The 14,954-nt window shown below is 39.4% G+C and overlaps 1 long non-coding RNA gene across 1 annotated transcript; it reads left to right on the plus strand.

The window, feature by feature from the left end:
- The first annotated feature begins 5,716 nt into the window (after positions 1-5,716).
- On the plus strand, positions 5,717-13,871 carry LOC147652515 (uncharacterized). The gene is made up of 2 exons (XR_015288697.1): positions 5,717-5,819; positions 11,489-13,871. It is a non-coding gene; the product is annotated as an uncharacterized LOC147652515 (long non-coding RNA).
- Positions 13,872-14,954: the final 1,083 nt, after the last annotated feature.

The following is a 14,954-nucleotide window of genomic DNA, read 5'->3' on the forward strand; positions in this document are numbered from 1 at the left end:
AAGGAGGATAAAAATATTTTCATTACATTTTTCTTAGGATGTCCCATACCCATACTGCATATGGGTAGTAACCCATAGCTGCAATGAGACAGTGAAGCCCATTGTCTATGTAGAGCATAATATTTAAATTCACATACCCTGTGCCTTGCACTAAGATGAAGTGATTTAAGCAGCTTGTCATCCTCTGCAACTCTTCTCTTGATGGGGTAAGTAAAACAGTTGAACTGTTTCAAACCACTTGCAACTCATTTGAACTACTTAGGAAATAAAAACTTGGCATTTTTGTTTGAGTCTGGATGTGAATAGGACACAATTTACAGTAAGAATCTTGATGTATAATGCAAGAAACGTTAACAGAAGAAGTATCAGAATAAATTTGCTCTAATTCAGAGCCAAAGTAATTGTGTGATATCTAGCAGGAATCTGGTAGGACTTTTGTCTCTAACAGAGGTGGATATGGCAGTCTGCTGAGAGTCAGAATTCCTTGGATATGCCCTCAGCTTCATGATGTAGAATGTCAAAGTGCAAAATCAGTGTGTCTGTTTTCCATCTCTATCCCTGGCTAAATATTTTTATTATAAATGTCTCAAGAAGAAACTAGCAAATACTACATTTACATCCTATCCTGACAGGAAATCAATGCTGTTTCCTCCTAGAGTAAAAAAAACCTAATTATTGAAAATTGAAAATTTTAAATGGAATCTCTTTTTCCCATATTATGGTGTGCTGCGGGTAGGAATGGGCTCTTCTACCTGCAATGACTTTGTTGTATGTTGTCACTAGGAGCAAATTAAAGTACCTTTGATGTTGTCCTAATCTGAGCAAAGTAACTAATGCTCTCTTGTTTCACTCATGGAAGAGATGTGTTTCACCTCTTGTGTTTCACCTCTTGGGACTCTTATGTAACAGAACATATTGTTGGATTAAAATAAACCTACCTTAATTACAAAGGGTAAGGTGGTCTCAACCACAGACCTTGCTGTATAGACACATGGACAATCCAGTGGGCTTTTCCATTAAGTGCTACTTATTTTCTAACAAGATCCTGTGCGTATCAAGATCAAAGACAAGTAAGACTTTGGGAAAGAATTTCCAGTTTGACCAGTCATGAAAGAACTGAATGAGCTCATTCTGTACATAAGAGACATTAGCTGTACCCAAAAAGACATCTGGCTGTAGAATTATTTACTAGGGTATTTGTGGATCAAACCCATATGAGAGTTCTGAATGGAGAAAAACCTTTGGCATGTTATATTTTGAAACCAAGGAGAATTGAATAGAATGTCAAGAAACTCTCATGGTTGTTCTTTGGGGCGTACCTGCTAATTAGTCACTATTCTAGCTAATATTTGCTCATAAAGAGAAAGGAACATAAGTATATTTATGCATGTGAATTAGTCAGTTCTATACCAAAATTTATTTTAGAAATAATTTTTCTCAGACCATTTTTTATTCAAAGACCCTTGAAAGTTAATGTGGGAAAGTTACTCCTGTGGGCTTACAGGCAGGGCGATTATCTGAATTGTTTTATTGAAGAATGCCTTGGGAGAAGAACTGTCTTTCAGTGTTTTTTTCTGTGGTCCAGAAATCCAGAAAATGAAAGTCATGACAAAGTTCTATGCAAATTTATACTTTTTTCTTAAATTATGCTAATTTGCTAAAACATAAGAATTTGCAGTTGTATTTTAGTGATTAACCTCCCAGCTCTATTCTATCCTCTATTTTTCAGAGCTGGGTAAGAATTTAATGTATGTAGAACATTATTCACCTCCCACTGAAATCAATGATGAGACTTCCACAGAAGCTCATATAAGTTTTATTAATCCTTTAATAATGTATACTTTGATAATGATTGTATCCTTTCCCATGCTGCCTTACTAAGTGCTTCCTATCCCCAGGCAATGCATAATGCAATGTATAATCACAGCAGCTGAATGACTGCATATCTACTGCTATGAGTCAAATCTTGAGTAAGTAATTATATATTGCCTTGAACAAAACTGACTCCATTTTTTATTTGCTCCTGAATGTTTCTTATATCTTTACTTCATAGCACTGCCAGATGAGATTACATAACATTTTCCATGCAAAGACCTTCTTTCCAACTGCTATGACTTTGTCAAAATTTTAATTTTTTAAAATTTCTTTTCTAAAAACTTAATTTCTTAAGTTGACACTTTATAGACTTTCGATCCACTTGCACCAAGTCTTTTTTGAAGGAGAAGTTGGAAATACTTCAGTGAGAATGTAGAAAGAGTATAAATTGCTTAATATATCATTTAACAAATTAACATATTGTGTTACCATGGAATTTGGTGGGGACTTGCTTATGTTTGAAAATCATTCCTTGTCAACTACACTTGAAAAACCAAACACTTTTCCATTAGAACTGACCACAAATCAAGCTGTTCATATGACTGCTGATGCCATCCTTGGGTGTTACATTTAGCTCAGAGAGATCCTGGTGTTTCTATTGTGTGAAAAAGCATTTAATGGATGCCAAATCAAACTCTTAACCTTTCTGTAATTCTGCAGGAAAGTAAACTAGACACTGGGAAACAGAATCAAATGCTTCTGATAAACATGTTTGCTTTGCTAATAAGTTTGATGGTCTTTTTACCCCAGCACTAATGTAAGACAAGAACAGTAAGCTGAAGCTGGTTTTAACCAGATGAGAACTCCTTCCACGCTCATCATTTAGTATAAGCATGATCACAAGTACAGGAGAGAAAATGTTCATCCAAACCAATACCCCATCTGTGGCCATGGCCAACAGAATGTCAAGGAAAGAGCTGAGCAGGCACAAAGTGATAATGCTGACGAATACCTGTGAATGCTGCACAAAATGTGGCTCAGGGGAGCTTGATGTGATTCCTTTGAGACCATGATCTCTGTGGATTCCTTGTTGTTGGCTTTGTTGTTGTTATTGTTTTGTTTGTTGTTATAAACAGCATATGGATCATGGTTGCAGACAGTAGAGAGGAAGCAAACAAAATGGAACTTAGAAGACTTCTAACTTGCTTTAAAAGTTCTTCAAGACTGACCAATTTCATGCTCTTCATGACTTTCTGTTGCAGCTCAGCTGTTGCTAGGACAAGTTTTCACTGTACCTTTTTGTTTTGGCCTTTGCTGTTCCTGGATTATGAGTGTGTCAGCTTCTTAGAGAAGCAGAGGGGAGGTGTAAAGTGCAGCACAGCCTGGGAACAGGGCGGGGAAGAAGAATGTGGGCCTTGGGGATCATACAGGGATGATCCAGAGAATAGCTGGAATGAATGAGGAGGCAAAATGCAAAAATATGTCAGAGGGAAGCGGATAAGTGAGGAAGCTGAGATTGTGTGTGAGGTAGCAAATGAAAAAATGAATGAGATTTATCACTATTTGGACCTCCAGATCCTGGAGACAAAGTAAATCAAACACAAAGACACTGGCTGGCCTATGTGGCTAAAAGAGTTAAACTACTTGATATAAATAATTCCTTTCTGTGCTGTTCTGGGCAAGCCATGAAAAGGACGTCATGCTTCTGAAATTTATTTGTCTTGGAGGTGGTGCACGGACATCCTTGTGTCTCAGAGTCTCCTTTAGATGACATTGCTTGCTGGAGTTTAGGAAAAGTTTCTGTCACTAGTCAGTTTTGAACCCTCCATCTGTTTAATGACTACTGTTCACTCCATGAAAACTGTGACTACTGTCTGAAAACTAGCAGAGCAGGGAACACACTACAGAAATAACTAGTAAAATCCTGGTTTCAAGCATTTGTCTGTTTCCTTTAAGCTTCATAAACAGCACAGGTAACATTAGATGCTTTTTACTGTTCCCTCTCTCCTCTCTTCCGTGTCTTTATGTTACCTTTTATCTCTAAGAATTCTCATGTTTCTTGTTTGTACAGTACAGCAGAGAGTAATTCTATGCTCTTCTTCTAGAAGCACCACCATGGCTCAATAAATATGTGAATAAATAAAAATAGGACAATGCAGAGAGATGTAAACAAAATTCAACTCTAATCTAGTTTGGCAAATCATGCAGGTGCATATTTCAAAGAATTGATTTAGAGCATAGGATATTACAGTGCCTAGCCCAGGAAAATCCTGGTCCATGTAAGTGGAGGTCTTAGCTGTTAGGGTAAAGCTAATGCCAAAGCATGTAGTTAGTTTATTCTGAAAAGCCAAGGTTCTTAAATTACTTTTCTGAACAAGTATGTGGAATGGAATTGGGTTTTAAATAAAATCTGACTTTACAAACATCAGTAATCCCAGTTGTTCCAACACAGCTATTCATGAATTTAGAGTTTTATAAATTCTCAACAATGTTGCTGAGTTGACACTTAAGAACCAGTATCCCACAGCCATGAAATGAAAATGTTCTTGACAAAAAGGAATCAGAAAACTACAAAAGATACAACAGGCAAGGGAGGGAGGAAAAAAATAAAACAAAGTTAGAGAGTAGACAGAGTAGGATTGCCATTTCCTTGTTACTCATTCCATCCTCTAAAGAAACGTTACTTATGCTGCTGCAGGATTTTTGCAGAAATATTTCAGCTAAAACTCCCAATCCTTTTTCTGTTGCTACAGCCTTCACATGGCTCCCAAACAGACTGTCTTGATTACTTATACTGATCTTTACATCAGAGAGTACATTTTTGATGAGAATTTACTTTATCTACCAACAATTATTTTACAAGGCTCTGATCTGTCAGCATGTGCATTGTGTTGGGGTAGAGTCAAGACCATGCTTCAAGGATGTTTTTAGGCACCAGGCTGAAGGTAATACAACTCATCCACAATGGCAGTCTCTGTCTGACTGTTTGCTCTGTACAGATTCAGTTTGTGTGACGCTGTTAAATACCCAAGCCTTTGTCAAAATGAATAGGAGATTTATTATCTGAGATAAAATGACAACTACTCTCAACCTTTGCAGAACTCAAGAGCAAAGCAGTTTTTCCAGTTAGAAGAACTTTGTTCCCTTCCAGCAGCTAATGACATTACATGCTTGGATAGCAGTGGAGGACCCTGCCATGAAACCTGATTCAGTAAAACAAGCAGCCATCACAGCCCCAAACACACCAATGTTAACAGCAGAGGGACCAATCTTTTCTGCTGGGAACAGTCCCTCAAGACCCAGGCCCCTTGCTGTTTACATGTGAAATGCTTTTTTAGGGTTTTATGTGGTTCTTGGCCTATGAGCCTTATATGCAGTGTAATGAAATGTATGTGTGACACTACGGGAAGCAAAAAAAGTAGCAACATATATATCTCACAGTAGTAATACTGATTGTCTAGAGTGTTTATAGTGGAACAGAAGTCTGGGCAGAAAGCCAGACTTTGAAACTATTTCTAAAATAATACAGGTTTTTTCTTCAAATGTCAGTGATGCTTGTAGGAGTCTGGGCTGCATTAGAACAAATTTGACCATAAAGAGAAACAGTTAAGAACAAGGGTAAGGTTAGCAGACAGGGAAGGAAGAGTCATGGTCAGCAAAAGAACACAAAGTAAGAACTAAACAGGATGAGAAATAGAGAAATTGAACAAGTTGTGGTCCAAATGTAATATATGCAAATGTAATTATCCAATAAAAATGCTTACAAGGGCATGCAGTCAATTGTAGAAGAGATACTTGTGTGAATAGATCTGTATACAGCATAAATGTAACCGAACTTAGAGACTAAACGAACAATCTGATCATCATATTGGTGCTGTGTCATTCCTGTTCCTGCATGAAGGAATGAAACCCTGGCAAACTGGTGACCCTGAGACGTGATAAAGCGTTGCTGTTTGGAGCAGAAGCTGGAGAAGGCAAGGGGCTGTCAGCCAGCGTTAGTGGAGGTAAGCTGGACTGCCAGAAAGGCAGGAGTGGATCCACGCTAAGCTGAAAAAAAGAGAAGGGCTTAGATTTTGACAGCATGGGAATTGCTGTATCAGCAATAGAAAAGGCTGCAATTAAATGTTTGTTGCAGCTTGCAGAAAAGACAGAGACTAAGATCAAAGAAGGGGACTTGGGTGCATTGCTTCTCTGGTGTAGAAAACGGGCTTTAATCAGAAATGCTGATCAGCTTTATGATACAGCTGCAAGGACTAACATTAGTACAGAACTTTGGGAATCTATTCAAACAGGGAATTATAAAGAAGCTGGAAAGTTGGTACCTACTTATTGTGCCATATTGCTTATGGTGGAAGCAATGAAAGGATGGTCTTGTTTTGCTGCAGCTGCTGCTCGAGCTATCACAGCATCTGAAAAGGATAGAGTGACAAGGAAGAAGAAAATGATTTATTGGAAACTGATGATACTGATACCCCAAAAACTGTGTGTCTGGTTTCTGTGGGAGAGTTTTGGGGAGGAAGGGATATTGGCATAGATCCCTGGGCGTCTGCACCCTTTCCCTCAGCACCACCATTGCCTGGTGTGTCTGGTATGCCTGTACATCCTTCACCTTCTCAGTCAGTCCCACCTGATCCCATCAGCAGAACAAATTGATCCATCTCAAGTACCACTCCCTATGGACATTGATGAAAAAAAACTGAGACACTTTACCCTAAACCTCGGTCTGAGCAACTTGTCAGTTTGTTACGAGAACAAGAAAAAGCAATGTCTGAACTTTTGGATCAAATGCAAAGTCTGGATAGGAAATCCTCAAAACGTGCCATTCAGGATGCATATCAGAAAGCCCATCAAGCTGTTAAGGACAGGTTAAAAACAGTTGAGGAAAATGTTTGTGGGACAGAAACAAAAGGTGCTGCTCAAGGGCATAGAGAGCCTGAAAGAAATCCTTACAAGTCTCGAGTTACCGAGGAGATGCTGCAAATTAAAGAAAGATGAGCTAGAGAATAGAAAACAACTGTTAGAAGCAGGACAAATGCACCCAGATGAAGCTGATAACTATGTACGTAGTAAATTTGGACAAGGTTTGACTCAAGAAGAGTATCAGGTTTATGGAAAATATAAGTCAGATAGTGAAAAAAGAGACAGTAATTATTCTACTATTTCAACTCTAGAGGTTTACTGATTGGTTGCAAAGTAAGGAAGACAAAAGAAAGAGGGTTCTCATGTCCTTTTGTCATCAGCCAATTCATCGATGGGTCCATCTCCATCTGGACCAGTTCCTCCTCCAGGTCCTCCTCCACAAGATCCTAATTATAAAGAAGGGCAAAGATGGAGAGGAGTTACCGAACATGCAATTATCGAAAGACAAATGTTACCATCTAGAGTCACTGCCATGCCAATCTACTTGCAGGGTGATCAATGCTTTTGGCATCCATTTGATCAGAAAACTGTCAGTCAATTGCAACCAACAGTGATGGATTTTGGATATGATAATAAGCAACTTATGACTGTGATACAAGCCTTATTTCAAAATCAGGACCTTATGCCTACTGATATTAGAACACTTAGAAATTATTCTTCCTCCTACTGCATTCATGCTGTTTAAAGACAAATGGCAAGAAAGATGTGAAGTTTCTATAGTTGAAAACTTTAACCAACTGGATGGAAATGACCCTTAATGGTTTGTCACCCTTGAACAACTTATGGGTACTGGACAATATCGAAGTGGGGCTGCACAAGCTGCCTTACATCCGCATGTAACTCAACAACCCCAGGCATTGGCATTAGCTGCACTGCAAGAATTTCCCCAAACTGGAACACCTAGATTGCCATATCATAGACTAAGGCAGAAACCAGATGAAACTCATATGAAGTTTATTGATCGACTCAAAGAAGCCTTAGATAGCACACCCAATCTTTCACCTGATGCCAAAACAGCTGTGGGAAAGGATTTAGCATATCAGAATGCAGATCAGTGGTGTCAACAAATAATTGCCAGTCTCCCTCGAGAGGCTAGCCTCAGTCAAATAGTAGAGACATGTTCTAGACTACCACAACTCATGGAAGAGCAAGAAAAAGCCAGTATTCACGCAAAAGCTCTTGTAGCACTCTGCATCCAACAGTGATTGAAGGAAAAGGGGATTCAGGACCTAAGAGTATTAGGAAAAAGAAAGGCTGTTTCCTGTGTGGGAAGCTTGATCATTTTAAGAAACAGTGTCCACAAGCAAAGAAGAGTGCACCAGCTACTCCATTTATTGGTATTTGCAATTGTTGTAATAAGTTTAGGCATAGGGCTAATGATTGTCAATCCAGATATAAGAAGGATGGAACTCCTTTATCGGGAAATTTCCACAGAGCGCCTTGAGGGGGGCACCAAGACACCGCAATTCCCCCAGGTGGCGGCTGCCTCGATGAGCTTTCAGCAGCTACCCAAGGAAGCTCAGGCCTCAATTTGGCCATGGGAGTCGACACCACAACAAAGATGATTCAGTACATGTAATTCCTTCCACAGTCACAGGACCTCTGGGGCATGGGTTAAGTGCATTATTGATAGGACGATCATCAGCTTCAAAACAAAGATTGATAATTATCCCTGGATTAATTGACTCTGACTATACTGGACAAATTGGAATAATGTTAAGAGTATTGAATCCTCCAGTCACATTACAAAAAGGTGATGGCATTGCTCAATTGATTCCATTTCAAGCACAGGTTTTCAAGGCTCAAAACAAAGAATGAGGAGACTGAAGATTTGGATCCACATGTGCTGTGACTGTTGCCTTTACACAAACAATTAATAACAATAAACCAGTAAGGTCAACAACATTGCAAGGTTCAGATAGACTCATAATTCAGTGTAATCAAGTTATGCTTGACACTGGTGCAGACATTGCTGTTATACTTTGAGCTGCATGGCCACCTTCTTGGCCTTTAGCTCCAGCAGCCAACATGGTTGTAGGTATTGGAGCATTGTCTACGCAACAAAGTGTGCGTTTTATTACCATTATTGATGACAAGGAAGGCCTTAGAGCACAAATTAAACCATTGTACTACACACAACTTTGTGGTTGCTTGGTCAAGATGTCTTATCCCAACGGGGATGTGTACTGCATACACCTTTTTAGAAGCGGCCATTGCGGCCAGCGACCCACGCCTGACATTAAAGCTGAAATGGCTAATGGACACCCCTGGGTAGGTTGATCAATGGCCACTACCAGAAGAGAAGCTCGCTTATTTGAAAGAACTTGTGCAAGAATAATTGACTACGGGGCATCTTGTGCCATCTACCAGCCCATGGAACACGCCTGTGTTTACCATCAAGAAAAAAATCTAGAAAATGGTGATTCCTGCAAGACCCGTGAGCAGTCAATGCTGTTATGCAAGATATGGGAGCACTGCAGCCTGGACTACCTAATCCAGCCATGCTCCCTCAAGACTGGGACAAATGGAATCAATTGAGCAATGCTATCAAGATTGTGGTCATAGATCTCAAAGATTGTTTTTTCACTATTCCTCTTCATCCAGATGATTATGAAAAGTTTGCTTTTTCTGTGCCTTTCATCAATGAAACAAAACCCACCCAAAGGTATCATTGGGTTGTTTTACCACAAGGAATGAGAAATTCACCCACCATCTGCCAATGATATGTGGACTTGGCACTGCGACCATTCCGAAAAAAATCATCCTGGGTGCATACTATATCGTTATATGGATGATTTGCTTCTGTGTCAACAAATGATCATTTCTGATGATTTAATCAGTGAGTTAACAAAAGCATTGACAGTGATGGGATTAATTGTAGCCCTCAGAAAAGTACAAAGAACTGAGCCTTGGAAATATCTGGGAATGACGTTAGACAAACAAACGGTTAGACCACAAAAGCTTTCGATATCAAAGGAAGTTAAAACATTGAATGATGTGCAGAAATTAGTTGGAGACATTCAATGGATTAAAAATATTTGTGGTATCACCAACAGTGATATGCAACCTCTGTTTACATTATTGCAAGGAGGTCACGATCGCCAAGGACCAAAGACCCTGACAGATTCTGCTTTACAAGCCTTAGAAAAAATGTCATTAAAACTAAGTACTAAGACTGCAACTCATAGATCCTGACCAATTATTACAACTTTTTGTGTATAATACTGAGTTAGAAGTGGCTGCCTTTTTAGGTCAATGGTGTAAATGGCAGTCCAATCCACTCAAAATCATTGAGTGGCTATTTTTATCATCCAGAGAACATGGAACAGTAACCCACATGTAGAGGCTGTGGCAAGAGTCATTCAAAACGGAGTGCAATGAGAAGTTGCAACTGCTGGAAAAGAACCTGACAAAGTAATCATTCCATACCCTCTGGACCTGATTCAATCAATGTGTGACTCCTCAATGACCTTTGCGTTGGTCTGTTTAAATAGATCCTATCAGATTGATAATCACTACCCTGAACATCCATTATTCAAAACTACTTTGACTATGAAATCCGTACCTGTCATCAGTCGACAGCCACTACATGCTTTGACAGTGTTTACTGATGCAAGCAGTAAAACCAAGGCAGCTGGATTTGTTTAGCAAGAAGATGGAAAATGGCAGGCAGAATAATTTCATTGCAATACATCAGTGCAAGTTTTAGAACTTAAGGCAGTAATTGCTGTGTTGAATTGATGAGATTCTCAAGATCTAAATATTGTGCCTGATTCCCTTTATGTTGCTGGGATGGTACAGCACGTAGAAGGAGCATTACTGGGACATGTAAATAATTCTGTACTTTTTCAAGCCATCTAAGATTTAAGAAATCTTGTCTATCATTGAATACACTGACTTTTTATCATACTGGGCTTCCTGGAGGCCTCATAGAAGGTAACGTTTGGGCTTATCAATTAGTGACTGCAGTCGTTGATAAGGATCAGACTATTCAAGAGGTACACTGTTTGTGTACCTTCTTTCATCAATCTGCCACTACTCTGTGTAAACAATTTGGAATTCCAAAAACACAAGCTCGAGCACAAGCAGTGGTTACAGCATGTTCTGAGTGCGCTATTCTTACACCACTGCAAGATGGAGGAGCTAATCCTCGAGGACTCCAGCCCCATGAGATTTGGCAAACTGATATTACTGAATTTTCACCGTTTGGCTGACTGTGTTATGTGCATGTGTCAGTGGATATTTGCTCAGCATCTGCATGGGCTTCTGCCCACTCATCTGTCTTAGCTGCTGCGGCTTGACAACACTGGACTCAAGCTTTTGCTGTGATGGGATGCCCCAAGAAGATCAAAACTAAAAATAGTCCTGCATATTGAGCAGCTTCTACCGCTAATTTTTTACAACATTGGGATATTCAGCTTCTCTGTGGAGTCACATATAACTCATCTAGCCAAGCGATCATTGAATGCACTCATCGCACTCTTAAAAATCACCTTAATATTTTGAAAAAACAGGGTGAAATAGGGGGTTCTCCCCAGGAAATATTAGTAAAAATATTATTTGTTACAAATTGGTTGAATATACGTGGAGGACAAGACCATCCTCCTGCAATAGTACACATGCAAACAAACAAAAAAATGTGATTTTACCTTTAAAAATATTCAAGTTAATTTTTTTTCTCCCCAGACCAGGTTACAAGAGAGCCCAATACAGTTATTAACCTGGGGAAGGGGTTATGCTTGTGTTTCCACAGATAAAGATTCAGTTACATGGATTCCTGCAAAGTGGGTTAAACCATGGTTACAGAAGAATAATGACATCATCTCCGTGTCCTGAAGCACAGAAGAGACATCACCATCGAATTAACTTGTCATTGACACCATTGCTGACTGCCCTGCACCCTGACAATAAGGACACAGTTCATTTTTTGCTGGATCTCACTGTACTTTATGCAGCTCTTTGCATGCAATCAGTTGACAAGAGACAATTAGAGGCTGTTGAACATGTGGAGAACATGGGCTGGACTGTCGACCCTGGGTATTGGTGCACTGCTCTTGGTGTAAACAAGAGAGTTGGAGAGTCACTCTGGCACATGAAATAGAGGAGGTGTGTAAGTGTCAGCCATGTATCACACAGGTTATTACCTACTCCAGAGCACAGTGGTTGATTGACTTTGTTGGTATACCATTAGATCAGTTGCCTGGAGCAAATGCTCCAAGGGGTGCAGTCAGAGTACTGTGTGAGCAACAAGAGTTTTTAAATGCATTAGAACTGACTGAAGATTTTGGACAGAGAATATTAGCAGATATTAGCTTTGAGCTTCTGAAACACTCAGCATTATTATGTATTAGGCAAGGCAATAAGGTAGTGAACACCAAGTGTGGACTGGGCATTGGAGTTCCCCGAAGTTGGCAAGTTTGTAGTTGTGAATGGGACAAGGCAGAAAGACAATGGCAACGTGCATGCCCATGGTGATGATAATGTTGATTTTCTGGGGATTGCCACTGTATAGTGAGTGAAGGGGTGTTTCTTGACAAACCACAAATGAATGTTTGGGTAACTTGGGCTAATGCATCTGGTATTCAGGATTTTTGTCTCAGTTTACAGCAGGCCGATGACCCTTTTCAAACTTGATTAACTGGCATCCCCCTTCAGGAGAACGAAACAGACTTTTCTGGTTGGTGGAACCCTAAGATAGTAAATTTAACAACTGGCAAAAGGGATGACTGCCTAAGTCCAAAGGCACAGCATACTTGGCCATCTATGTGTAATGCAGCCTGGCAGAAAACAGTAATTGAAAATTTGAACCGATCATATCCCATTCCATTTCAAGAACTGGATTTGTTAGCCAGTGTTTTCCCAACCTTGGATGTTAATGTTACTGCTCTGCCTAGCTGTGACAGCGTGATCCCACCATGGCAACCAGTTAATGGTACAGGAGTAGTTTTGTTTGGAGATCCTTGGTGTAGTTGGTTACAAAAACAAGGAGAAAAAACATTATTTGAAGGTTATCAAAATGTTACAGGACAATCTCCATGGAAGAGATTAAAAACAGGGAGTCTAGCAGTAAACATTTCAGGAGGGTGGGAACTCCCACCAGGAGTATTTTTGATCTGTGTGAATCGAGCATGGCCTGGTATTCCAAGATGACCTGTTGGTGGACCATGCTATCTTGGTTGAATAACATTATTTGCCCCCCACACAAGGGATTTATTGAATGCTGGTCAAAGTCGTCATCAAAGATCACGTCAATCCATTCGGAATTTTGATGAGACTTTTAATGATAACGTGCAATCACCATCATTGGCAACTGTCATTGCAACATCTTCCTTTTTAACAGGGGGAATGGCTGCCATAAATGTGAAAAACATATAAAATATACAGCTCATCTTGCCTGCTGGGGAGAAAAACATTCGAAAATGTTGAGTGAGTTGCTAACTTGATAGTATTAGTATTAGTTGATAGTCTTAGGCATGCCACCTTGCAGAACCATGCAGCCATAGATTTTTTGTTATTAGCACAGGAACATGGTTATGAAGATTTTGAAGGTGTTGTTTTAATTTACCTGACCACTCCCAAAGTATCTATAAACAATTGGCACAACTGTGTGAAAACATGAAGTATATTACAGACAGACATGATCCTTTTTCAGACTGGCTTGCTAGTTTGGGCATAAGGGGTTGGTAGCAGACCTTGATCAAGGGGGCAATAATGTTATTGATTGCATTTCTAAGTTTTATGCTGATTCTTCCTTGTTTCTTACAATGCCTTCAAGCAAATGTTGCACAATTTAGTTACTCAAATTTTTAAGAAAAGAGAGGGAGATATAGGAGTCTGTGCTACGTTAGAACAAATTTGACCATAAAGAGAAACAGGAACAAGGGCAAGGTTAGCAGACAGGGAAGGTACAGTCGTGGTCAGCAAAAGAACACAAAGTAAGAGCTAAACAGGATGAGAAATAGAGAAATTGAACAAGCTGTGGTCCAATATATACAAATGTGATTACCCAATAAAAATGCTTACAAGGGTGTGTGAACAGTGCATGCAGCCAATTGTAGAAGGGATACTCATGTGAATAGATCTGTATACAGTATAAATGTAACCAAACTTAGAGAATAAACGAACAATCTGATCATCATATTGCTACTGTGTCGTTCCTGTTCCCTCATGAAGGAATGAAAACCCCAGCAGATGCTAATGTTTTTTCTGGAGCTGACTGTGGGCCAAATTTTGTCCCAGCTGTGCAAATCCAGTTCTCTGGCTTCAGCTGAACAGGCAAAGAGAGTAGGATTTGGCTGGATTACATCATTTCCTGAGGTGGATGTACCTAAGAAATAACTCTCTAAGCTGACTGGAGGTTTGCTGTGCCAAAAATCTTGCCTAATTTTTCTAATTATGCCAGCTGAACCAATAAAACATTGCCACTTCCTATAAACCTCATATTACATCTGACTTTGATATGAAGAGGGAGGACTGGATAGACTACAGAGCACTGAGGGTACAAGTAGGTCCACTGATAATAAGAGGAACAAACCTGTTTGAAATAAAAACAACAATACACAACAAATCTGCACTTTCCCTGAAAATCCTTTCCCTCTGGGGACCCTTGGGCACAAACTGCAGAAAGTACTCTCAGTGTCAGAGTTTATATATATATCAGTGCAGATTGCCTAACAGAGCTGAAGTATCTGAGTCACATCCTAGATGACACAGAACCTTTTGGCAGAAAGGAACAAAATAACCTCTTGCCTCAAGTAAAACACTCTGTTTGCTACTGCGTTTTATACAAGCTTAATGCTGACAAGATAGAGCGATGATCTTCTATGCAACTGCTGATTGGGGAATAAATCAAATGCACAGCTATGAAACTTCCTATGTGATTTGTATTTCCTGGAGACTAGTAAGGAAATTTCTTCAGAAAAGGGAAAGCTTATGAATTTAATTTAAAATATAAATACACACTCTAATTAAAAAAAAAAAAGTTCAAAATATGTATTTCACAACTTTAAAAGGTTGTATGTCAATAATCAAAGTCAGTAGCCTATATCATGTAACAGAAGCAAGGCAATATAATCGTAAGTACAAATATGCATTAAGATACATGATACAATGGATATTAAGAATGAAACAAAGAATAAATAACAAGACAGACATAGCCTCAAGGAATACAAGCAGGGATAGAATTGTTCTTTCAGTAAGGTGGAAAACAGGCTGTTCTT

This window comes from Cyanistes caeruleus, chromosome 6 (assembly GCF_971803275.1).
Source record: "Cyanistes caeruleus chromosome 6, bCyaCae1.hap1.1, whole genome shotgun sequence".
Taxonomy (NCBI): Eukaryota; Metazoa; Chordata; class Aves; order Passeriformes; family Paridae; genus Cyanistes; species Cyanistes caeruleus.